Consider the following 26,650-nt stretch of genomic DNA (forward strand, 5'->3'; position numbering starts at 1 on the left):
GTTCCTCATTGTTTTTACCTCAAAAACATTTTTAGTCTCAAAATGTTTTAATGAATGCCCTTTTAAAATGATTCTTTAGTTGAAACATTTTCAAAATGACTTAATCTGCCTGTGTGATCCTTTTAAGATGTTTCCCAAGTCTTCCCTGCATTTCCTCATGAACACCATTTTGTGAGCCTACTCCTTGACCCTCACCTGTTTTGAGAGCATTTTGAAGCATTTGAGCAGAGTTTGCTCAGTTGGGGAGGGGGTAATTTTTGAAGGATGGAGGTTAGAAGTCACAGAGAATTGCAGCACCCTGCTTTGAAGTGCTGAAGCAGCAATTCCACAACAAACTCCAAAGGAAAGGCAAAAATCACAAAATGGCTACCAGGAATTCTTTGGAGGGAGTAAGTACGGACACAAATCATTGTGAAGGGTGGGAATGAAAAGGTTTTAGAAACATTTTCAGGGATTTGTGGGAGAAGGGCCCGAGAGTGTAGATATGCAATACAATGTAGATTTGTGAGAGTTTCTGCTGAAAGGTTTTCTTTTTTAAAGTTAAGTGACTGTAGCATCTGGATCTGAATTAACCTGGACTGGTGATAGGGGCAAAGGCAGTTGAACCCTAGGTGTTGATTTGTGCAGAATTCCCAGCTGCTTTTGCTCTTGAGACCTAAATGGTACAGGACCCAGGATCTTTCCCTGTGTCTATGCAAGCAGCTCAGGACTGATTTTGATGGACAGCGCAGCAGGCAAAATGGCCCCTTCTTCTCCCACCCATCATCACCTGTGTTCCTCTGCTTCATCAAGTCACTTGCAGGTGCTTGGCCTTTTGTGGGGCCGGAGGAGAAAAAACAACCTGGAACTACACTGTGTAATTCTTCACAGTAAAACGCTAGCAAAAAGATGGGACCCCACTCCAAAGGCACAGCAGTCTAAATTTTGACAGTCGGGAGGCTATAAAGGAATAGGAGGCTGTGAGAGGAAAGTATATATAAAGAGTAAACAGAAAGTGTGCAGGAAAGAGAGAGTCAGAGGGTAATGGGGTATGACTGTGAGAACGCACAGTGCTAGGTACTTATAGTGGTTTTGCTGATGATTGCCTGCCCCAACTACTAAAACTGCAGAGCCACATACAAGGCTGGGGTTAATGACTGTATATTTCTGTTAGATAAAACAGATAAATAAAATGAGTTGGAATGACACAATAGCAGGATCAAGAAAACCAAAACTGTCAGTTCATTTCAGATATATTCAAACATGTAACAGTACTAAAGCTTCAGTTTGTTTGAGGTTAAGCTGTACTCTGTGTCTTTTAAATTGCATTTGCTTTGCTTTGCTCTCCATACAACTGAGATGAGGATTCTTACTTGCATTTGCCATATTTGTGCTCCTTATTTTTGCTTCAGAGTCCCACCTGCATGGTGCATTGATGCACATCAGTACAGATTACAAGGCATTAGTTTACATGCCACAGTAAATGATGCGTTATTAGGATCTCATGCTGCTGGAAAAGAGGAAGACCCAACATGAGATGGATTGACTCTATAAAGGAAGCCATGGCCCTCGATCCACAAGACCTGAGCAAGGCTGTTAATGACAGACATTTTGGAGGACATTAATTCATAGGGTTGCTTTAAGTTAGAAGTGACCTGATGTCACTAACACACACACACATCACACCAGTGACGTAGGTGTAGATCTTTAGGGGAGGGCTCGGGGGGCTGGGCCACGTCCCACCCACCCCTGGGGGCATGACCACGCCTCCCCCAAGCCCCGCCCCCAGCCACAGTGCTTATAAAAGCAGCTTTCTGAGGCCAGGCAGGCATAGCTAGGGAAAATGGAGCCCAGTGCAAAATCTGAGTTTTGCACATAAACCCCTCCCATGGGCAGCCACTGTGATGCTGGTATCCACCCCCAAGCAGCATCACTTTCAATGGTGTTTAGACTAGGGAGCTCAGATTCTCCTTTTAAATCCATCGTAAAGAAAGAATCTGAGGTCCCCAGTTAAAACAACATTGAAAGTGATGCCATTTTGGGGTGGATTATCCACCACCCTGAAACAGCATCACATTCAATTTTTAATCTGGGGACCTCAGATTCTCCCTTTAAATCCATGTCGAAGTGGGTGGATTTAAAAGGAGAATCTGGGGAAATTTTGGGGGTGCCTGCTGTCAGGGGTGCAATTGTTAAGCTAGCAGCACCAAACTTCCAGGGTATCTTTAGGAGAGTTTTTTGATGATATCACCCAGGTTTGGTGAAGTTTGGTTCAGGGGGTCCAAAGTTGTGGACCCTCAAAGGTGTAGCCCCCATCTTCTATTAGCTCTCATTGGAAACAACCCCTTTAGGAGTCCATAACTTTGGACTCCCTGAACCAAACCTCACCAAACCTGGGTGGTACTATCAGAAGAGTCTCCCAACAAACCCCTGTGATTTTGGTGCTGCTAGCCTAAAAACTGCACCCTCTGCAGGCCACAAAATTGGAAAAAACACTAAAAATACAAAAAAGCCACAAATGGGTGGGCGGAGCTTTGGACATGTAATGGGGGGGGGGGTTGAACCTGAGAAAAAAACACCCTTACTTATGTCCTTGCATCACACATGGACACAGCTGAATATGATGGTGCATTCCAAGGAAGAATTTTCTCTTGAATGTGTAGTCAAAAAAGCTGGCAAAGTTTTTTGATGAGAGAAAGAGAACAAAATTATCATGACTGTTTTCAGGTCAAGAGTTCCAAAAAACTGATTCCTAACTTCCTTATGCACAATACCACCGTTGTTACTGTGACACATGAAGCTTCTGACCATTCTGCTGCAGCTACAGTGGCAACATAGATTGGGTGACTTTGAATATTGGTGAGCACTGCTGTAACTGCTGGGCATTAATGCATTCTTCCAGTGAGTGCTCTGTGGTACATGTGAACTGCCATTGCTTTTGCAACCTACAAAATCCTTTATGGCTGATGAGTTAAGCCCATTGTTAAGTTCACTATACCACCAACTCCACAGGGGAGATACATTCTATTCAGTGGTCTGCGAACCAACAATTAGATCTATATGCCTCCCCCACCCCCCTTGCCATGCACACAAAACTTGCCACATTCTGCACATACATGAAGATTTCTTACCCTGGTCAGGCTGGAAACTTTTGTACAAGTGTGGAAAGTGACCACCTTTTGCATCAAAGCAGATTATTGGCACATGGTATATGTTGACCCAGTTTCCCTACCCCTTCCTGGACGAGCACAGGCCACTGGCCACAGCTGGTCCTAAATTGGCCCAAATGCAGCTGCTTAAGTTGAGGTTGATGGGTTTGATTTGGTGCTCTGAATGAAGGATGTGTTTTAATGCGTCACTGAATGGGGCCTATTTAACAAGCGTAAAAGTACTTCTAAACACACACGCTGGAGACTGAGAAGGTCATGCGATTTTCTTTTAAAATGAATTGAGCGTGTCTTTAACTGAGCTCAAGAGAACTTTAAAATGCAAAGAGGTCTATAAATGCTGTGCATGCTTCCAATCCAGCCCACCTCTGCTGAAGGGCGAAGATACTGACAAGTGAACAAATGAAAGTGTGGAGGTCATGGCACTGCCATGACCTCTGTCCATCATTGCATCTCCTATGGGTCTCTTTACGTGAGAGATTTTTTTGGTTGTTATTTCAACTGTAACCACTGTGTATATTTCATAAGTTTGCAATGGGTTTGGTTGGAATTAGCACGTAATTGATTTTTTCTACAGTTCTCTTCTCTAGGACGTTGGGGTGCTGAACCGTAGCAGGGCAGTTTACTCTGTGCTACATCTCGGTAGCTTGCAAGTGGGATATGATGACCTGAATATGGCTGTGCTGCAGCAGAATTACTATAGTTGGCTGCAACGTGATACTATATCTCCCTGCCCAGCACCAAAGATCCAGTCAAGTCCCATTTTACCCTATAAAGCCACTACTGTTCACCTGGCTTCTCATTCTGGGCAATGGTCTCTTCCCCTTTGATGTCTGGTTAGTTGACTGTCCAGCCTCCAGGCTACAAACCCCGGCATCTCATTTTGCTAGAAAAGTAATCTATTGGTTATGTACAGTGATGTCCACATGAGGATTGATCAGATGGTGTCCTCCTTGGGGTCGAGGTATTTGCTGACATAAATTTGTAACTCATATGGCTTGCAATCAGCATACATTAAGGATCATCAGCTCTCAAGGGCACCTACTTGACCATTGTGGAAAACTTTGAGGTGCCATCATGATTTGGGAGCACAGCCTGAAAAGGGTGGAGTTAGGGGAAGGAAGCGATATGATGCCATACAGCCCACACTTTGAAGCTGCTATTTTTCTCCAGGGCAACTGATGCCTGCAGTCTAGACATCACTTGCAATTCTTGGAAAACTGCAGGCTGTAGATGTTGGCAGCCCTAGGTACACATTTTCCTTTTCCATCAGCACCTGATCAGAGGTGTTCAGGGTCCCAATGGCACCCAGAAACAAAGCTTCCTCTGGGCGGCCCCTAGGTGCCCCGCCCCCACATGTCCCTGCTGCCGGGGATGCCCTGGCCCCGCCCACCTGCAGAGCATGCAGATTTTGGGTCTCCCTCAGCCCCACCCCCTGGTTTGCTTGGAGATCAGGGACGTGGCCCCATCACTCTTCTTTTAGCAGGCCCGTCCTGCCTTGAACTATCTTTTCCAATTATGGTGAGCATGCCAACAATAACGTAAAAAAATAGTCTAAGGCAGGACTGTGCCTGCTAAAAGCAGGGGGACAGGGCCACATTCCTGATCTCCCAGGTCAGTGCCTTGGACTATCTTTTCAAGTTATGGTGATCATTCAACAACATACCCATGAACCTTTGCTAAATACTCAAATTAGTAATGAGTTAACCCATGTCCCTGAACGCCACTGCACCTAATTCTTACGTGTTCCCTAAACCAGTGTTTCTCAGCCTATGGATTGAGTCCCCATAGTGGGTCACACAGGCTCTGCAAGTGGGTCACACAGCCTCTGCCAACCTTCCCTTATGGCCACCCCTGCCTTTTCCATTTTTCCTTCAATATTTTGAAAACTGGGATCTTCCATGTCATACATGGGTTGGTATTTTTTCTTCACTGTACATGCATGTTGATCAAGTAAAACATGTCTTGAGGGTTTCTAGAGTAAGCTTCTTAGAATCTTAGGAGCAGCTTGAGGGAGTAATGGAGAAGGAGAGAATGGTCAAAGGCTGGAAGGTAATCTTCATATGCAAATGATGTGTATGTCATAGTGGAGGCAGCTTGTGAAATGTTTGTTGGTTTCTCAAAAACATCTGGTTAGCAACAGTAGACAGTTCTGGGGAAGATGACGCTTTGAGCAAATGAACCTTTGGGAGCTCTCTGCGACACATTACTGAAAGGAGTGATTGCTGGGCAGTTGCTGGCATTGGGGAAGACAGTCTCTCGCCAACAACTTTTGGAGACCTTCAATTTGACAGGTGAACTTGAGGGGGGGGGGGTTGACACACTAGCTCTGATACAATCCAGTGTCAGTAACATGTGTGTCAGCTGTTTGGCTTTTAGAAATTCTCTTCTGCTTTATCACTCTTTCATTCTCTAGATTTTCACTTTTTCTGGGGGGCTCTCTTTCTTTGGGTTTTATTATTATTCCCTTTCTTGTGTTCTTTTTTTCCTATTCTTTGTTACTATGTTATGATGCTTTTAAAACATGTTTGAAAAGCAAAAGTAGAAAATAGAATGCTGGGATGTGGGGGAAAGGTTAGCAAGGTTAGACACTCTTAGATCTCATTGATATACAATTAACCAGATACTGCCATTGAAATCAATCTGGATTTGATTATGTGCATACCAGCTCTGGAGAAAGTAGAGGGGCAGGGAAGTCTGAGATTGCAGACCTAGACCTGGAATATTACTAGCTTAAATTCTGTTGTTAGCTGCTGGAGCTGGAGATGCTAGACCCGTGGTGGCGAACCTTTGGCACTCCAGATGTTATGGACTACAATTCCCATCAGCCACTCCAATTGGCCATGCTGGCAGGGGCTGATGGGAATTGTAGTCCATAACATCTGGAGTGCCAAAGGTTCGCCACCACTGTGCTAGACCATGAAGTCCAGCAGGCATTTCTCATTTGGCAAGGCAGAAGGAGAAAGTCAGAGTTAGTATTTTTAGAAGCTGTAGCCAATTTTGTTCTGCTTGCTGATTGCAGTTGATATACACACCATTGTTCCCTTGTAGGACTGCAGTGGGCATGGAAACCTGAGCCTGTGATAGTGGTACTTGGAGATCTCTGCTGTTATAGCTGATCTCCAGGCAACTGAAAGAAATTCCCCTGGAGAAAATGGCTTCTTTGGAAGGTGAATTCTATGGCATTATCAACCACATCCAAAGGGTGGTGTTACACTAGCTCAACAGTAAGAACGTTCCAAAATAGCGGTGGGGAATGACTTGGCTTGGCAGCGAGAGGTAGGCTAGCGAGGGGATCTTTAACAACAATTCTTCCAGAAAATGGCCTTGAAACGTTCTACAGAGAACACAAGGAAACCAAAGTAAAATTAAATGTTTTTATAGGTTTGGTAGAAACAGTCATACAGCAAGACATAAAGAGGCTTACACAGCAGTTCCTAAGAGATATAAGCAGAGGGGAAAAATAGGTTTGGATGAAAGATTAGGAGGTGAGTAGCGGAGGCTTACATGTTACCTAGGTTCAGATGAGGAGTTCCTGAAGGAGGCAAGGATTCAGATGGCCAGCATGTGAATCCAAAAGAAGGACGATATATCATGGCTCAAAACTATCTGGATGCAAGGGAGGTTCAGACTAGTAAAAAGAGAGCCCTGAGCTTGGGGTGAACTGTACTTTTATACCCCAGAACATAGTCTAGGGTGAGAGCAGGGAGCTCCCTTCCTCAATTTCTTGGATTTCCATGCTGGAATAGCTGGGTTGAACTGATTAACAGTTTATCTACAGATTTCTAAATCCCGGGACATTAGAGCCAATTATCTAGATTAAATCAGGGGTAGACTTAATGGCTTGGGCAGAGTTTCTTTTAAGAGTCTCTGTCCAGGTGTGGTATGCAAATTTGGCTGAGGCATGGGGGGGAGGGGGAGTCAAGGAAAGAACAGTTGTCTCAAAGGAGGTGGTAGATTTATAGGAAAGGAAATGCAGAGCTGTGGCAGGGTGTTTCCCAGATTCTTTGTGCTGCATCACCTTTGGCAGGGTGTGGTGTTCAAGGACATGTCCATGAGGCTTCCAAATGCCCTGTTGACTGGATTAGCCCTTTCAGAGGTTTGACCTTGCTGACAGACCTTTCTGATTGCTTGGCCTGTCTTTTGGTCTGGACACACTGCTGAAGACGCACACACATAGCTGTTGGCATCTGCCACCACGTATTGCAAAAAACCCTGTTTGAATCCATTGTCCAATAAAGCGGGGTGAAAAGGGCAGGGCAACAGTGGGGGGGGGGGAAAGGGCTTATCCCAGCAGAGGAGACAGATGAACTGGCAACCACCCTTCCCTCAGCCCTGCCAGTGAAAAACCCGGAAGTCCAGACCACAGAAACACTGCACTGGCATCCCAGTTGGATGCTGGCATAGGGCAGTGGGCAGGCCAGGGCATTTCCATAGGTGGAGTTGATGTCAGTCAGTTCCAACACAGGGTTAAGGGCCAGGAGCACAGGGCCTTTGGACTTACAGTGTCCCTTAAACCCTATGGAGGGCTTTTTGGTGGCAGGGGTTGGTTTTCATGCTGTTTTTGCTCCCCGCACTGCCAGCAAGCTTTCTTGGAGACAGTGAGGGAGTGCTGCAGCAGCACCACATCCTGCCACCAATGTCTTTGGATGTGGCTGCCTGTCTCATTGATGTCTCTTCCTTCCTCATATATTGCCCCCAGTCTCCACCCCACAAAATCTTCAGGTATTTCCCACCCCAGAACTGACAACCCTAGCCCATGAGAACCATATAGCACACTAGTCTGGGTCCCAGGTCGTGAAATCAACCAGGTCGATTCAATTCCCAGAGTCCCAGGTCGATTCAATTCCCAGAGTAACTTTTTGTCATGACTGTAGAAGAGTGCATAGTGTTGATGTCAGCTGAACATAATTCACTGCCTGGTTCTGATTCAGATCTCCCAATAATCAATGCAACCTTGTGTCACAACATGGGCCAAGTTAACAGGCGCAACATGGGTGCCCTGACATTTCAGGGAAGAATACAGAAAGTAATGCATTCTGCTCAGTGTCGATATGCCATTAATCTTCTGCTGCCTGCTGATGTTACTGTAGTTTAAGGCTGTCAGCATTTTTAGTACAAGGCCTTATTTTTCAAGAATTTAACAAATCAGCTGCAAAGATTCACTCTAGATTGAAATGTTTCATGCAGAGTACTAGGGAAGAAGGTATCTTCTGTAATTGGCTTGATATCAAATGTAAATTTGAAACAGCTAACATTTGTTGTAGCATATGGATGTATGTGTGCACTTTAATGGTGTAGTCCAGAGACCTTCATAGGTAAAATATATTGCTCACTAGTGGTATGCATTCGGATATGCCAAACTGAAAAAAGGCACCATTTCAATGGAGTTGCAAACGCAAATCCAAAAAAATCTAGACGCACCAAATTTTCAATGTAGCTTCAAGTGACTCTTCTTAGAAAGACCCCCCAAGATTGGGTCAGGGATCTAATTTTATTGGCCCCCGAACAGGGTGCCCCCATCCATTCTCTATTGTTTCCAGTGGAAAAAAGGAGGTCCCATAAAATTGGACCCCTGACCCAGTCTTCCTCAAACTTGGGTACATCTATCTTGGGTATATCTATCCCCCCAAGCCCCCCAAAACACTCCCCACATTGATGTAACATTGACCTATGTCAGAGGTGAGAATCACGCAGAGAAAATTTTCCTAACATGAGAAAACTATCAGGACTTCTTTACAAGGGGGGTGATTTTTTGAGGTAAGGGCACCAGATCTGCTGGTGATTTTCCTTACAACCTTCTCCCCCCACCCACAGTTTGGTAAAACTGGGTCAGGAGGTTCAATTTTATGGGGCCCCATTATTCTCCATCGAAAAGTTCTTCTAAGGAGAGTCATCTGAATCTACACTGCTAGATGTAGGCAAAAGTTTCTGATTCTATTATGTGTTTCTGGACTAACCTACAGAGATAAGTTAGGGGCTGGCAACAAATTTCTGCCTGTTTTAAGGAAAATATTGATTTTCCCATTGATGTTCTTGAACATTTGTATGGCAGCCCCATACAAATGTTCAAGAACATCAATGGGAAAATCAATATTTTCCTCAAAACAGGCAGAAATTTGTTGCCAGCTCCTAACGTATCTCTGTAGGTTAGTCCAGAAACACATAATAGAATCAGAAACTTTTGCCTACATCTAGCAACATGCCATCAATAAAGAAATGCACGAGTTACATCTTATGCCCTTTAGACATCTCATTGCACTCACAGGTACTGGGGCTAACATCACAAGCTTGATAAGGCACTGGAAAATCCACATTCTTCATGGAAGAATTGTGAGCAAACAGAACTGGACAGGTCAAAGAATATTTAGGGGAGTGGCCATAGTTACAATTTTGTCCTAAAAGTAGAAGTTAATTTCCTGTTCTACAAACAGAGCTTAGGGATGTCAGCCTCCAGGTGGGACTTGGGGATCCTGTGGAATTACAGCTCATCTCCAGACAACAGAGATCAATTCCCCTGCAGAAAATGAATTCTGCAGGGAATGGACTCTGTGGCATTGGACTCCAGTGAGGTTGCTGTCTTCCCCAAGCTCCATCTCCAAATCTCAAGACGCTTCCCAACCTGGATTCCCCATCCCACCTGCAGGGGCCAGGGGGGACCTTCCCTAGTTTGATAAGTGGAACTCAGACATTTGAAAAACACCATTTTTAAAATAAAAAGAGGAGAAGAAGAGTTTGGACTTATATCCCACCTTTTCCTTCCTCTTGTGAGGAAGGTGGGACTGAGAGAGTTCTGAAGAACTGTGACTAGGATGTAGGAGTGCAGAATCACATCAGGTGAACCAGATAAGCCTCTGCCACTCAGGTGGAAGGATGGGGAATGAAACTCAGTTCTCCAGAGAAGAATCCACCTGCTCTTAACCACTACACCATGCTGGCTCCCAGTGTGAATGAGTGCTTCAATTCAGATAGGGTGAATGAGTGCTTCAATTGGAGCTGGGTTCCAAGTAGCTCATCCTGCCCATAAATCTGTGGGTTTCCCTTTGCAGTATGTGTGAGCAAAGATCACAGTTTCTGTGGAAAAAGTAAAAGCTAGACTGGCTTCAGCTATGTACTAATGAAGTGCATTTTAAAAAAAACCCTGCATGATACACATGTATGTATCAATCAGCCCCAAGCTCTGAGTAATTGAACCAAGGAATGTCATATCTGTGGGCCTCATTAGGTTCTGTAAGAGGCATGGAACTGATTTCTCAAGTAATCATGGCACCAGGTCACACACCTTTGCCTGAACCTTATCTAAAAATGTAATTTTGGACAGAGCAAAAACTGATAGGATATCCAAAAGGAGGTATGTTTAGGTTTGCCACAGGTGGGTGACTATCTAGAGTCTTTGGTCTGTCAGTTACGTAGATAAGGACAGGAATCTGCTTAGAGAACAAAAACACAGATGTGAAATTTGCTCTCCTAAATTGGAAGGAAAACCACAGCTTCAGCTAAGAAGGAAGTTGATTTGCTGCTAACCTCAGCCCCGGAGGGATTGCTAAGATAGTACTCCTTGCAGTTCGCAAGAACATTGCACTTCATTGCCACTGGACGCAGTCTCTGGAAAGAAGAATAACTACGGGTTTTGTCTTGCCTTGTGATTCTAACACCTGGTTTGCAGCAAAGACTGCTTTGTATCAGGCTACGTCCTGATACAGTTGCAAATCAGGCTGTCAAATATTGGTAAAGTTCCAGGTAAGAAGTTAGAATTCAGGGCCTATGGCTCAGGCATTCAAGTGCATGCTTTGTTTCCAGAAAGGCCAAGTTCAGTCTCTAGTGCAGATCTTGGGAGGCAGGAAGGATGCTGGTCTAAAAGTAAAGGCCTCAAAGCTAAAAAAAAACCACCTCACTTTATTAGAACCAACCCAATGACATGTAACATTGTGCAAGTTTTTGAGTTCCACAGAACTCTTCATCAGGCCAGGTATTACAAAATAAAATAAAGGGGGGGGGGGGAGCAGATATTTCAGATCATCGTGATCTCAAGACTCTCATATGCCTGGATATGGAGGACCTTCTGGCAGGCAAAGAAAATAGGGTGCTTCTGAGTAGGGTCTACAAAAGAAAGAGTCAGTTAAACAATTATATTCTATAGCAACAATCTCCCCTCCCCAGTGTTCCTAAACACTCCCCCTTATACAATGAGACTCAAGTCCCTTTTTGGGGGGAAACGAGTAGTAGAAATTAGGGTTACCTTCTTTGGATAGGGAAACTCCCAGAGATTTGAGAATAGAGTTTGGGGAAAGGATGGACCTCAGCTGGGTATAATATCATAGAATCCACCTTCCAAAGCACCGGCCATTTGCTCTGGGAGTGCTGATCTCTGTCATCTGGAGATCAGTTGTAATTCTGGGGAGTCTCCAGTTCCCACCTGAAGGTTGGCAACCTTAGTAGAAGTTGCTTGGAAGTCATTGTGTTCTAAAGCCAATTTAGGTGATCATTTTTTGTTTTTGCTTCTAAGGCACATCTGACTTAACAGTGACCCCTAATGTGGTTTTCAAGGCAAGAGACATTCAGAGATGGTTTGCCATTGACTGCCTCTGCGGCAAACCCTGGTAGTCCTTGGAGGTCTCCCCATCCAAATAGCTGCCAGGGCTGACCCTTCTTAGCTTTGAGATCTGATAAGATCAGGCTAGCCTCGGCTACCCAGGTCAGGGCATCACCTCCTGCCAAAACCTGTGTGGGGCTGTGAGAGCCCCTGCCAGTCTGGGTAGATGATGTTGGGTTAAATGGATCAGTGGATCTGACTCCATGTTAGGGGGCTTCATTTGCTCATTTGCATTTTAGTCAAAAAGATGGCTAATCTGGTCAAAATACTGAATCAAAAAGGTCAGGGGGATTTTGATGAGAGTGGGGTCTTGGTCCAGCTGCAAGCTCTCCTCAATTCAGTTTCTAGCGGCCATTGTCCAGCTTAGACCAGAATCCCCTCCTCACAATACTGAACATTCATGGCATTAATGTTTTTTTCCCTTTTCCATAAGCAGTTTGGAAATCCATTTTGACTGCAAATCGTGGTAACATATAAAATAAACAGATCTGTGCTAAGGTCCTGATTTGTGCTTAGAACCCAAATGTGGTGTCAAATCAAACTGAATTCTGTGACTGGCATAAATCATGCAAATCAAGCACATTGGCATGGTTTCTCTTAATCTGCATAATTTTCTCTGCATTTGCTGCCCATGAGGAATGTGCAATGTCCCTCAGATGAAAAACATAAGAAATTAATGTGATCCAATTATCATATAGGTGCACAATAATAACTGGATGCATATACAATTGTTTTAAAGTAATTTTTTTTCTGTAGCAACTTCATGGAAAGAATACTTGTGTGGAATCCTCTTCTGCCTTCTCTGTTGCCTTCCTGGGAATTATATTGCTGATAACTGAACCATGGAGATGTCTCAAGGGGATGAGATGTCAAAACTAACATCCATGCTAAACTTTTGCATTTGCTGGTAGTGACATTTCTCTGATTATATTTAACCTGATTGGTCAATGGGATATTTTTCTGAGCATTTTATCAGATGCTTCCCGGGGAGAGTGTTGGTAATTTGCTGCTGCTTCTTTTTAAAGATAAACTTGCATTGTAACCTCAAAAGGCAGCGAGTGTGACAGTGCCATATGGTTGTAGTACATGAAGATTACAGAAACACTGCAGAAAGAGAGAGCAAATGAAAGAGACTGAGGCAGATTGCAAGAAATGCAGGAAAAAGTAGGGGCATGTGCACCTGGAGGGTAATCTAAAGTAATGATAGATTCATGTGAAGGATTGGTAGAGACTGGATGCATTTTGTTGTTCCAGCATAGTGTGCTCACTAAGGCCTCTCTGAGAGAATACAGTCTAAGACCTTCTGAGCACCCAAGCGAAGTGTTTCAATGGGAAGGGTGCTTTATCTCATCACTAGTCATGCCTGACCTTCACAGGAACCTGCTGCAGGAGAGACTTCTACTCCTCCCGAGGGTGTTGTGCTTGCTCTCCCCACTCAAAGTTCCTGTCGATGTGCCCAGACCTCTTGGAAGCCTGGGCAGTAGGAAGCTCTCCTGTGCCCCAAGGGATGTCGGAGTTGGTTTGTCACTTCCAGTTGCATGGAACTCCTGCCTTGCTTTGTCATTGTGCCTGGAACTTTGGTGCAAGGATAGTGCTTCGTTTGCTCCAGGCAAGAAGTCCCTGGCGATACAAATGAACTGAAGCGACTGTGGCAAACTGTGGGAGTACAGCATGCTGTGTGCAATTCCGAAATTTTCAAAAATGGGCCATGCATCAGTAATTCTGCTCTCAAAAATCAGACAAGAATTTTAATTGACCGCTGATAGAGAGGTGTGCCGGTTGCTGTGATTTATAGTTATAGCTCAATAGAAGAAACATATTTGAAAAGAAAAGTTGCGTCTTGCAGAGACGTGATCCTAATTTTACTATTGTGGAGTTTATAGCCAGAGCAGCCAAGGGGAGTTTGTATGGATACTGCACTATGTGACAGGACAGATAACGTAGATCGCTTTTACCTGATTGTTACTCTTCTGGCACTGTGCTAATTAGGAGCCAGAAGTTCCACACGATTTGTCCACCCACTTTATGTAAAATTTTCTCATAATAATGCTGAGGAGAAGATATATCAGTGAACAGGAAGCTTGGACAGCAAGAAATCAGAGCTCCATCTCTGGAGCCTGGAATGTATGTACCTCTGTGCCACCTGGGCAGGTTTGATCTCCAATAGTCATGGAACAACACAAAACTAGGGCAAGAGTTGGTGCCAACATAGCATTAGCTCCCAAATCCTGGAGTGGAGAAGAAGAGAAGAAGAGTTGGGATTTATGCCTTTCTCTCCAGTAAGGAGTCTCAAAGAGTCTAACAGCCTCCTTTCCTTCCTCTTCTCTCAACAGACACCTTGTGAGGTATCTGAGGCTGAGAGAGTTCTGAGAGAATTGTAACTAGCCCAGATCATCCAGCTGGCTTCATGTGTAGGAGTGGGGGAACAAATCCAGTTCACTAGATGAGTCTGTTGATCATGTGGATGAGTGGGGAATCAAACCCACTTGTCCAAATTAGATTAGTCCACTGCTCTTAACCACCACACCATGCTAGCTCTCTGTTTTGCCTTGTCCTACAGTATACAGCAGTCATGTAATTCTAAGTATGGGAAGTGTCTGCTCATAGAAAATTCCAGAACAATAGCCATGCAGTCTAACTCTATTCAAGGGATTCTATATAGCTCATAAACTTTTAGGCAAAATAATACAACAATAATTAAAATACATTAAAGAAAGAACATTCATTGCTCTGGGAAAAAACAGTGCATACATATTTTAGATAGCAAATTATATTAGCAGTCAGTAGCTCAAATTTTTAGTGCAGCTGCGATATTTTTAGTAACTGCAAGAGATATGCAGTAATTGTTTCCATATAAAGGTTGAGTAAGTGAAAATCCTTTCAACTGCTGGGAAGAAGTTGTAAGAAAGTGTGTGTGGTGGTGGTGGTGGTGGTGGTGGTGGTGGTGGGGTAATCAGGGAAACTCTTTTGCGTAGGTTAGCCATGCCAGCCTGCAGTGGTGAAAAAACCAAGATTCTTGTGGCTCCTTTAAGACTAACACAGTGAATTCTAACATAATAAATGTCACAATATGTCAACTACTGTTTAAGGTACTACAAAACTCTGTCAAAGGAAATGAGACCAGGGATCAAGTCGTAACCACCACGTAGCAACTCATTTAGTCAGAGTAGACAATTCTAATCATGGTAGACCAAGAATCTGACTCAGTGGCCTTCAGCACACAAATCCCCCAAAATGTTTGCAAAATGTTTTCAATCCCCCACCGTTTACTACAATGGATATTGCACTTGCCCCCTCCAAACAATTCCTGGCCGCCATGTTGTGCTTTCTCCCTTTCTCCCTCCTTTTTTACTTGAGAACATTGGCTGTTTCCACATGGGCGTTTAATGGCGGCCTGGGGACGGCAAAAACGCCGTCCCCATGCCGCCATTCACATAGGGGGCGCAGCTGCTTCGCAGCCACGCTGCCCTCGTGCCGCCCGCCCGTCCCCACACAGGCGTTTCCCCAGTGCGCTTGGAAACGCACTTGTTGGGGAAACGCCGGCTGGAAGCCGCTGCTGTGCGAATGGCAGCGGCTTCCTGGTGCTTCCCCCCCTTTCTCCCTGTACTTACCTTGTCCCCGGGCCTCTGGCACATTGCCGAGGCCTGGGGACACGCCCCCCTGCCCTGCGCCGCTGGAGCAGGCGCGCAGGGCCAGGGGGCGTGTCCCCAGGCCTCGGGCTGACCGCTTTCGAGGCCTGGGGAATTCGCCGGGTTGGCCGGGCGCCGGCGCTCCGCGCCGCCGGCTGCCCGGCTGTTTCTAGGGCCGTACGGACGGACGGTCCTAGCATCGTCAGCTCGGCGTCGAGTACGCCGACCCGGCCACTTCTGCATTCGTGCGGAAACGGCCATTGCTTCTATGCTTCACGTTTTGAGGCTGCAAATAAAATATTGTGTGGTAAAAACAATGTGGAACTCCACTGAAGAAACATTTTATTTCCTGCCTCAAAACATTTTAAAGCAGCTGTGTGGTAGGGGAGGCCTTTATGTGGTAGGGGATTCAGTTGTGCCATCAGTCTCTCTCAAAGTAGTATCCATGTCAAACTAATTGTGCATTAGGTGGTTAGGATCTCAGTCTTATTCCCACGTACACGTTTTTCACTTTTCTAGGAAATTGTGATAATTAACACTTGTAATTAGCTTTTAAAATAGTTTCTTGGAAACTCCAGATACTGATAGCTTAACACCTCCTTCAGTTTGGCAGGCAATACTTGAACACTCTGGCCTAGGACATCAGTATTGTGGGTGTATGCTAAAACACATCACTGCTGAAATATATCCAGTTGTGTGGGACTGGTTACAGAGCCAGGTCCACATTCATGAGAGGGAACTCTCAAAAGTTTGTTGGGGGGGGGGGGGATTGCTTTCCCCAGTACTTTCCTACATGCACTATTTCCTTTCCCCTCCCTCCCTCCAGCATAGCATGCTGACAGGAGTTGATGGGAATTGTAGTCCATGAACATCTGGAGAGCCACAGGTTGCAGACCCCTGGTTTACACTGTTCTCCTCTCCTCTTTTTTATTTGCACAACATCCTTGTGAGGTAGGTTAGGTCAAAGAACGCAAGTGGTCTGAAGTCACCCAGTGAGCTTCCACGGAAAAGCAGGTGTTCAGACCTGGGTTGTCTAGACCCTTTTGTGAAATTCTGAAGATTTGTCTTGGCCATTCACAGCTCCAGTTACCAAATTTGTTGACTTGACTATTAGAATATAAGATGATAATTTACACGGGATTCAAAACGATGGTGCTGAGATTAAGAATGCAGTCCTCCACAATGAAACCCTTCTTATTTATTTATTTAGAGCATGTGTAACGTCAGCTTGTGGGTTCTGTGGGGCAGTACTTGGAAGGAGTTGCAAAGAACCAAATTTAAACAAAACAGTTTACTTCTCTTTACAATTAACATTAAACATCAACATTTAACATTTACAATTCAAGGTCCTGTTCAGGTTGCATTTCAAGTCCTTCTAGTTACAGTCTACTGATACTGCCAAGTCCAATTCTTCTTTGCAAGTGGGTTGGCTCCTGAAGACTCCAAGGGCTTGGTGAACAGGATGCAACATGATGAAGGTTTCCAGGAGAACTCTCACCCATTACAACCACAAAAAGAAACCCTGAAACAATAAACTCCAACATTTACAACATAGCAAAAACAAACAACTACCTTCCCAGTAGTTCCCAATAATATTGCAGTTTACCTTAACAAGGTGTTAAGGGCTTATAGAAATCAAGGTCCGAGTCTGGTAGCCTTGTCTTCTCCAAAGAGCTCTGCAGCCTTTCTGCTGCTCTGAGTCTCCACCCCCTTACTGGATCAACTTACTCTGGGCATGGGGGTTACACATGCCTTTCTTGTGGAGACTCAGGGCAGATTAAGAATTAAAAACAATGCAGTCATACAGCCTAAGACGTCCAATGAACAAGGCAGTTGGTCTAGGATTACAGAATCAATGGACAATTTAACCCACAACTGCCTCAGCAAGGTTTAGAGGAATTTCAGACGTAGAAGATAATGCAGCAAAAGCAAGATGATACCTAGAATACTTATTGCAGTGCAGTCCTGTTCCATTATAAGAGCACCCTCCAGGACCGTTCCATTCTACTACAGATCTGCGGGTTTTAAAAAAGTCTTTCTGAACATTACTGTTTGCCTCATTCTGCAGAAAAGTGGGCGCCTTCCTGACCTCCTCAGGCAGCCTGTTCCACAAGATGGGAGCTACTATAGAGAATTTGTGTGAATTCATGTAAAGGACTGGGGAATCCAGATTACAGTCTGACACTATTTACTACACTTTGTTGGCTCTGCTGGAAGGACAACCAGAGCCAGTTCCCAAAGGAGACAAGGCCTGCATGAGTGCAAAGATCTCCTTGGAAGAAAAGACCTACTCTGTAGTAGACCTAGGAAATTAGGCAGGTCCAGGAGAATGAGGATTGAAAGGGTTCAGATGTAGGAGGAGTATATTTCACTGGGACCTGCTGGGAACTGGCAAGGAGAATAGCCTTGAGGTCTGAGTTGAAACATTGGCTCACCAGCTATTACATTGCACTAAATTTGCCACAATTAGATCTAAATATGTCAATTTACATCCTCTCTTCCAATCTGAGTTAACAGATTTGATTAGATTATTTCTCCTGTTGAATAACTCTGATTCTGTTGTTTGTGAATAGGTTGCAAGCTTTTGTTATGGAAATAATTCAGAGCCAGTAACAATATGTATTTATCTGAGGTTATCCTTTTTGCCTTTAAAACTTTTATGTTTGCTGTCTTTTGTTGTTGTTATTGTTCTATTTATGCCAATAAAGGCTTTGCTTTGCTTAAACTAAGGTCTGAGTTCTGTACATGGGACAGAGACAGAGGACTTCCTCTGAATGGGGAAAGCTGCATTCCTGGCCAAGAGGTCACAACTACCACTGAGCCAAATTTGGGTGTCCTAGCTACTGTCAACATTAACTCTGGCAGAAGTTGAGGTGGCTAGAGCTAGTACCTACCAAGACCGGGTGAAGGACCACAGCCAGTGAAGTTTTCTTAAGAATCTGGAGAAAGGCAGGTGAAGGTAATGAGGAACAAACCAGCCAGGCTACAGGGTGACTGTTAACTTTGGAACTGAACTAATCAATAAAGTGGGCAACCTTGGCATCTCTTGAGCATGTGGATTAGGAGTGGGCAAAAAAAAATGGTATTTTTCAGATTTGGATTTATTAGACATGGAAATTTTTGAAAAGCTGAAAAAAGCTGATACCTTTGGAGTGCAGTTAAACACTAGACCTGGTCAGTCTGCAGGTAAGTGAGAGCGGGAGAGAGGTTTTCTCTCTTTTTATAAAGGAATCCAAATGGGCCTGAAAAGTGCTGAAAAAATCAGCATTTTTCATGATCTGATTCTTTGGCTCCCTTTTATTGCTGTCTTTTTTTCAGGTGAAAAATATTTTAATGGTTTTTTCCCCGAGTTCTTAACCGAACGCCCACTTCTAATGTGGATGGCAGGGGGCGGCATATCTTTTTCACGCAGATATGTGGCAGTCTTTTGTGGCTGACCTCATGGCATGCTGGGGAGCTTGTGGGTACTGAACCTTTCTTTAGAAGACTAACTTGCAACCTCCTGATCTAATCTCCTAAGCAGAGGTTTCCTGACAACTGAGAGCCTCTTTCTTTAAGGTGGAGTAGGATTGCTGCTAATGCTTTACGGCCTACATTTGTCTGATTTGTAGTCCGTTTCCTTCCTGCTTGCAAAACTGTCTTCCAAAGTTATCTGTTCTTGCTGAGGTCATTTCTGCAAACCTTCACGTAGCAACTCTTCTACTTCTTATATAATAGAGAGTGGTTTCTTTTTCATTTTGCCAGCCTCCCACACAAGTGGGTGCATTAGCAGTTGCAGAGTCTCAATCCTTTGTTACCTTTCCTTGTTCTGTGAATGGGAACCCTTTCCTTTCCTTGACCTCCAGGAGCTTAGAGTACAATTCAATAAAAGCAGTGAGTTTACAATAGAAAATATACAGCAATGCTTTTTTCTTCCAGGCATGCTAATAAAGTAGCATTTTAGTAGAACACCATTATGATTGTACTACTAAATCTGACTATTTATTTATTTATTTATTTATTTATAATTACATTTGTATATCGCCCCATCCCCTGAGGGCTCTGGGCGGTGAACAACAAAATAATATTCCAGAAACAATAATAACAATAAATAATCAGTATAAATATACATATTTAAAACATGAAACTACAGCATTCCACTTGGCGTCCAGGATTTAAAACTAACAATAAAAACCCCTCCCAGAGAGGGGGCGGTAGATCTAATTACAGCTCCCAAGATGTTAAAAGGGAAAGACAAAGAGGGCGCTCACCCTCAACAGCTGGTCTCCCCAAAAGCCCGGTGGAACAACTCGGTCTTACAGGCCCTGCGGAACTCTCCAAGATCCCGCAGGGCCCGGACAGCTGGAGGAAGAGTGTTCCACCAGGCAGGGGCCAGGGCCGTAAAAGCCCTGGCCCGGGTGGAGGCCAGCCGTGTCATTGAGGGGCTGGGAACCACCAGCAAATTGGCCTCTGCTGAACGCAGAGGCCGTGTAGGGACATATGGGGTCATTCAATGATTGGAGAGGCCCCCTCCCCAGTCCAGGGAAGATGACCACCCCTGTGGCTGACCTTCCTTGGCAAGGACCAGAATGGTAAAAGTGCTGCCCACATGCAAACATCCCCACTCTGAGCTACATGACACCCTTTCCCCATGCTTGGCTCAGCAAAGTCTCTGGGGCTCTGGGAGGAGGGTCCACAGAACCATCATGGGGTGGGGGTTGCTAGGGGACACTCCTGAAGCAGATGCTATTGCCATTCAAATGGCACCCATAACAGGTGGCAGTGCTCATTTGCACACGCTCTCTGTGATGTTGCTACGTAGGGAATGAGTCATGAGAATGAGAATTGCTCGGCCAGCTGATTTACAAAGTACAGTGGACAGTTCCCATGTACCCCAACCCAAAGTTGTGCCCTGCCCAATGTCCAAGGGAGGGTATTCCTGTGAAGGAAAGTTCCTAGCACCCTTGTTTATATTTTTCTGGGAGTCTGTCCCATAGCTTGCCATGGTGGGGAGGTGCTGGCTTGGGCTACCTACAAACTAGCATGCCACTGACCTCAATTGTGGAAGCCAGAATTGGAGTGGGCAGTGCCCAGTCTCATGCAAGGGGAATAGGAGAGACAGATTTGAACAGCTAGGGAAGAGTAGCCGGATTCCTAGCCTTTGCTGTCAGTGTGGGCTTGCCCTTTAAGTCAAACCGCCAGAGTATTTTTGTTTAAAATTGTAAAACTGTTCTAAACTGTAAACTATTAATTTGTTTTCTTTTCTGTTAGAAGCATTTATACTTATGGCCATCATTATACCTTGTGGCAGTGAATCCTAGAATTATGTATGATCCTAATGTGACATAGGCCTTCTATGGATAGAGCCATGCAACCTAGAAATTCCTTCTGTGATCACTTTGGATGAAAAATGCTGTTAAAAAGCTGTGGTTGTATCCTCAGATGGTTCAAGTCACATATAACTTTTTCCATGTAAGTGAGAAACGGTAGAAAGAAATGAGAACCGACAAAACTAATTTTCATAAAAGAACTCTGGAACAAAGTAAAGTATACCATTACATTTAGGATTAATCTCACATGGTTACCAGAATCCCAAATGATTACCATGTTAGGTCTTGCCTGGGGAGAAATTGAACAATCAGTAGAACTTATTTTGAAAGAACCCTAGATTCTGATTCTACTGGAGCGGTTACAAAACATGGCCGTCTAATGTAACAAATATGTTCCCAGGAGACAGGTAGAGCACAATGCCTGGATCTTGTTTTTTAGCACTACAGAGCTTGAAATTCACAAATCTGCTTTCTTGGCCTGTGTTTTATAAAGGCAGGGACCACCACCACCACCACCACAATAAATGACATTGTGGCATCTCAATATAAACCCAATCCAGAGGTTACATATGCTAATAAACACTCCCCCTTCGCCATTCCCCTCTACATGCAAATGTGATTTTTCTTGGTCAAACTCATCCTTGCATTGAATTGGGACCTGCCATCGGCAATGTGTATGCTTTGCCTGTCCCAGGGTGAATCCCCAGCACCTTCATTTAAAGAAGTGATGTCCACCAATGTGTCTCCTGGGGCCTGCTTGCTTCTTCCCCAAAGTTTCACTTTCCCCAAACTTTCCTGCACTTCACTGGAGTAGTCAGTGTATCAGGATAACTCAGGTACCTTTTCAGAGAGCACATCTTTTAAACAGCTGTTTCTGTCATGGGATGCTTGGCTTGGAACCCCATAACATTTTATGGAACTTCACAATGTTTTGAAATTGAACTGTAGCATCACTGCAACCCTTTTGTAATTGGCTCCAGGACCCCCTGGCAGCCATTTTATTGTGGCACATTGTGTGAAGTCTTTTCTGTCAACCAATGGGACCCCCACAGCCTCTTATGATTTTGGGGAACCAGGTTTGTTTGAAACCCTCTCTTCAATTTCAAGTTGTTCTTACAGCAGCAGTGAAAAGGCTTTGAGTTCATTGCCATGAGGAAAGTTTTGTAGTGAGCAAGAAGAACACAGATCACTGAGGCAGGAATGGTATGAAAATAACAAAGAAGATTTTTTTGCAAGTTGTTTTAGAGAACAGATCAGCAGCACAGGTCTCCAGGCAGGTCATAAGAGAAACCTGGCTGAGGCACATAAGTTTAAGCTAGTTATAGCTTCAGAGTGTGGTTTGTATTTTCTATAATGCTTGCAGGTACAGAAAGGTTTTCACTGACTAGCCATCAGGTCAGATCCTTTCACATACAGAGAGAATTCTGCCCGTACCACCTTGCCCTTTCCCAAGAATCAGACTTAATGGAATGATGTCTGCTTATCACCTGAGACAGGCTGGGAGAGCTATCTTCTGGGGTCCCAATGCTTTTCAATGGGAGTCCTCCAAGCGGCTAAGATTCTCTCATGCTTGTCTGTGTATCTTCAAAGATACAAAAAGGAAGTCCAAAATTAAAAAAGGAAGAAAACTATATATTGCTGGAATCGGCAGGACCAGCTGAGTACAACTATGTACTTTTGGGACTGAAAAGGCAGACAGGGTCAGAGCCTGCAGAGCAAACATCCTGGGGCAACCTTCAGCAAGCTGGGGGTGAAACTGACCAGACTGTGAAATGGTCAGGCGGGAATCAGCCTCTTTTCCCCTCAGATGCTTTTGCTGTCTGGAAAACACACCAGAAGCTGCTTCTTTTGAAGACCAATCCAGGTGCTCGGGAGCAACAGCTGCAGAAGGCCATTGCTTTCACATCCTGCATGTGAACTCCCAAAGGCACCTGGTGGGCCACTGCGAGTAGCAGAGAGCTGGACTAGATGGACTCTGGTCTGATCCAGCTGGCTTGTTCTTATGTTCTTATGTTCTTAAGACGTCCCGTGGATGTCTTATTTGGGGTGTGTGAAGTGAAAAGAGGTAGTCGCCTTTTAAAAGACATCCCACAGAAGACTTTTTTTGTGCTGCGTGGAATGGACCAATACTGAGCTAGTGGACCCATGGTGTCACTTCGCCATGGACTAGGACATTCTTGGGAATTTTATTCATTGGAGTGCCTAACCAAATTCCATCTTAATTGCTGATATATGAGGAGGGGCCCCACCGTGCGCTTGGCTATTTACTATTTTTGCACTGTGTTCAAATATATGCTGTGCCCTACTAATCCCCGTATAATGTCTTGTCTCCCTTCTGGCAGTGCATACAGTATTTTGCTAATCAGACAGTCAGTTTTCTCAACCCAGCCCACTCCTAATTGTAACTAATGAGAGTAACTGTGTGGTTTTAGGTCCTTGTTCCAGCAAGCACTTTAAATAGAATCCGCCATGGGCAGTGTTGGAAAATATAAGCTAAATAATACAAGATTGTTAGCAGAAAAATATGGGGCTGCTAAATTAAACCAAATGCTTATTTTAAAAACCTCCCATGAACATTTTATTATTAGAATCCAGGCTTAGTGACGGGTTGACCTTTCTTGTAATCAGGAGGATCCATAATCATCCAGGTAAGTTAATTGTTAACAATTGCTCAAATGTGCTGATTATATAAATAATGAATCAGAAAACACAGGCAGGCAGCATGCAGATTTTTGAAGCTCTTCCCGCAAAGGTTTGGGAGCATTATCTTTGCCCTGTTTCAGCAGAGCTGTCATCCTGCAAAGTGCCAGACGAGCTTTGAGAAGAACTGGCTCATGATGGGTTTGATGGGCAAACCCCTCCTCAATTTGCAGTTTGCCTTGGTGCACCAAGCCACCACCGCCTCCAACCCGTGAAAATGGCTCAGCTTTTTTTCCTGAATTTTGTCTCAAAATGCTGTAGTCCTGTAGGCTTATGAGCACAGAAGAACGCCCCAACTTGCCTCCTCCTTTACTTTCTAGTGTTTTCAGTTCTTAGACTTTAAGGCTCCTTCTCTGATCAGCAGACAGAAATTTCAGGGCTGACAACTAGCCCCCGCAAATTGTGGCTTAATTAAGAGATCGACACATGCTTGCTTGTGGTTATTGAGGCACACATTGGCGATGGGAGGCCATAATTGAGCATTCACAATTCAATCGCATCTTGTCTTTAGTACAGTTATTTTCCTTTTTTGTGTGTGTGCGTGGGCATGTCTGTCACTTCAACACATAGTATGAACTATGAAGCCATATATTAACAGATACCAAATGACATCATTCCTCCAGTGTGTTTATTAAATGAAAAGGTTCCATGTCTTATGTATAAGGTTGTGCTGATATTCACCAATTCCCCCCTTCATCTTCAGATTGCCAATTGAAGTGAACCCAACTAAAGTGACCCCTTGTTGGCAGAGTGTCCACTAATTGCCAGAGTGATTTAGACAGCAGAGGTGTATAACCTGATCAAAGTGCAATATAAAGCTTTATTGAAGAATTAGAATACTTGATAGTGAAGGGAAGAGACTGAGACAGGATCTCAGCTACATCGCCAGCTGAGGAAGAGAAGAAGCAGGGATATTGCCCTAAGAATAGCAATCTGGAGGCAAACAAGAAATTACATGTAACAGGAGAGCAGGTTCTGACATCACTGTCCCACTTGCTGCCCCCTGCAGAGTTTTTCTCTTTATTTGTACACCAGACATAGTCTATTCCAACACCACTAACCCCGAGGAATAACATTTTGGAGGATTTGGTAGGCTGCAGAAAGTGGGATTGCTGCTGCCACCCCTTAAGGAAAGGGGTACACTTCTTAATTTTTCTTAATGGTGTGGCTGGACGCAGGCCTTACAACAATCCTGTAAGGTGGATCAGCATTATAATCTCTGGGATGTGAACAGTGGTCTGAGAAGATGTGGATTGCCCTAGCTAGCATTTGGAAATTTTTTCCTGCTCACCTTTTTACAGGTGCACTTAACTCTTCTTAACTCTTTCCTGGTGAGTTCTGTCCCCCCAAAAGACCTATAATTCATAGTGGTGTGTGGAAGTGCTATCATTAGTAGCACTATTTCTTGTAACAACACCAGGCCTTACCCTTTGATTTTCATGGTTTAAAGTACAGTGGACTTGACAACTTCATTCTGTTTGTTTTCTGGAGGTCTTCCTCCTTATCTGGTACTTTAGATGTTGCTCTGATAGGGACCGAATTGCCAGGGGCTCTGGGAAATCTCACTGTACCAGAGCAAAGTTGCAAAGTGCTTAAGAAGGCAGGGCTCTAGTTTGAAGTTTGCACTATAGTGTCACTAGGATGGCCTCAATTTGTGCCTTTTATCTTCTCCTTCAGGTAGCCTTTGCAAATCAAATAATTAGGCAGGTTGTTAACTTCAGAGTCCTCATTCAGAAGTCTGAGCTGCTACTATAATGTATTAGGAATGCTAGTTCTGAATTTGCAGGGTTCTTTTGTGTGTATGTGTGTGTCGAGAGCATCCACAAATGGTATTTTCTATCTGCACTATAGGGTGGTTCAGGACTCTTCCTGTCACTTTCTGCTTCAAATATAAATTTGGCCCAAGTTTCGCTTCACTCAGTGGGACTTTTAGCATCTGAACAACCAAAAACATAATGAAATGTATGAGGTGGGCCATCGAATCATCTACTCCAGAGCTATCCTGGAGTGATATCTTGCAGGAGGGGAATCCCCAGTTTGTCCTCTCTATTCCTCCAAGCAAATTATTTTGAAAGAATAACACGCCTCAGGAAAACACAATCACACATAGTTGCCGAGTGGTGCTTGGTTCAGCAGGGAACCATCTTGCATGGTGTCAAATTCATCTCCAGGGTTGCCTTTGATAGTTCAAAACCACCTAGTCCTTCTCCAAACCCCTTTGGCTTTGGTATACCCAATTAAAGTGACAAAAAGAGGCATGATGGGGAAACACGGCCCTCATTAGGATGTTTGTCATCCTTTGTAGGCTCCTCTTAAAGGGCCGTGTTTCCCAACATGCCTAATGAAACTCAGAATTTGACAGATTGGGTTGCAGCACTCCTGCATAGCCTGTAAATACTTGATGATAACATCACAATAAATAGCAGTGTGTGCTGTTTTTAACAGTGTTTTCCTTAGCACTGTGAAAGGTGAGTATTTTAACCTTGTTTTCCACTCTGGGTGCTTAATATTTATTCTGTTTCATATAAAGAGGTTATAGAAAGCTAGAAAATGTCTAGTTACAATTTACCTGGGCTATGGTCATGGCTTAAGCCTTACAGAAACAATTAGGGATTGTGTTGTTTTCTTCATTGTTGTCAAAACACAGTTGCATAAGGGCACCATTCAAATCCTACATTTAACAGGTACTTTTTTTTTGGGGGGGGGGGTTGTACGATTATATATTGGTTATTCCAGTAATCAAGCACTTGCCATCAATTAGAGCTGAAGTTATTCATATCGGAATATCCTTTCACTGGATCTCAATAGCTTATTTTTTTCTTATCCAAAACAGAACTTTCCATGTCCATTTCAGCAGCTATGATATTCCTGGCCAGCACAAGTTTCCAATGCCTGGACAAAACAGATTTTCCAAGCTAAATATAATATCCCCCATTCCCAATAATAAAACGTAGCCTAAATCCTCCTTATTATTTGGACTAGTTTGGGAATAATATGGTTCCTCCTGGTCCTTTTTAGAGGGGCATAGTTGCAACTCAACACCTGACCCAAACCACTCCTATTGGTGCATACCATAAAGTCCACAGATGTCAACACAGCCATTTACTACATTTGCGAGAAGTCAGTAACATTGATATGATGGTTACTGCGTCCCTCATTGCCAAGTTTTGTTTTCACAAGCAGTAGAAATTATAATTTATTAAATTTAATAGACCGCCCACTCCTGAAGGGCTCTGGCAGAAATGGCAGTAGAGAGAGAGAGAGAGAGAGAGA

The 26,650-nt window shown here is 44.1% G+C and overlaps 1 protein-coding gene across 1 annotated transcript in view; it reads left to right on the top strand.

The window, feature by feature from the left end:
• IL1RAPL2 (interleukin 1 receptor accessory protein like 2) overlaps positions 1–26,650 on the top strand; it is a 552,812-nt gene that overhangs the window by 296,569 nt on the left and 229,593 nt on the right. The window lies entirely within an intron of this gene.

The sequence above is a fragment of the Sphaerodactylus townsendi genome, linkage group LG13 (assembly GCF_021028975.2).
Source record: "Sphaerodactylus townsendi isolate TG3544 linkage group LG13, MPM_Stown_v2.3, whole genome shotgun sequence".
In the NCBI taxonomy this organism is placed as follows: Eukaryota; Metazoa; Chordata; class Lepidosauria; order Squamata; family Sphaerodactylidae; genus Sphaerodactylus; species Sphaerodactylus townsendi.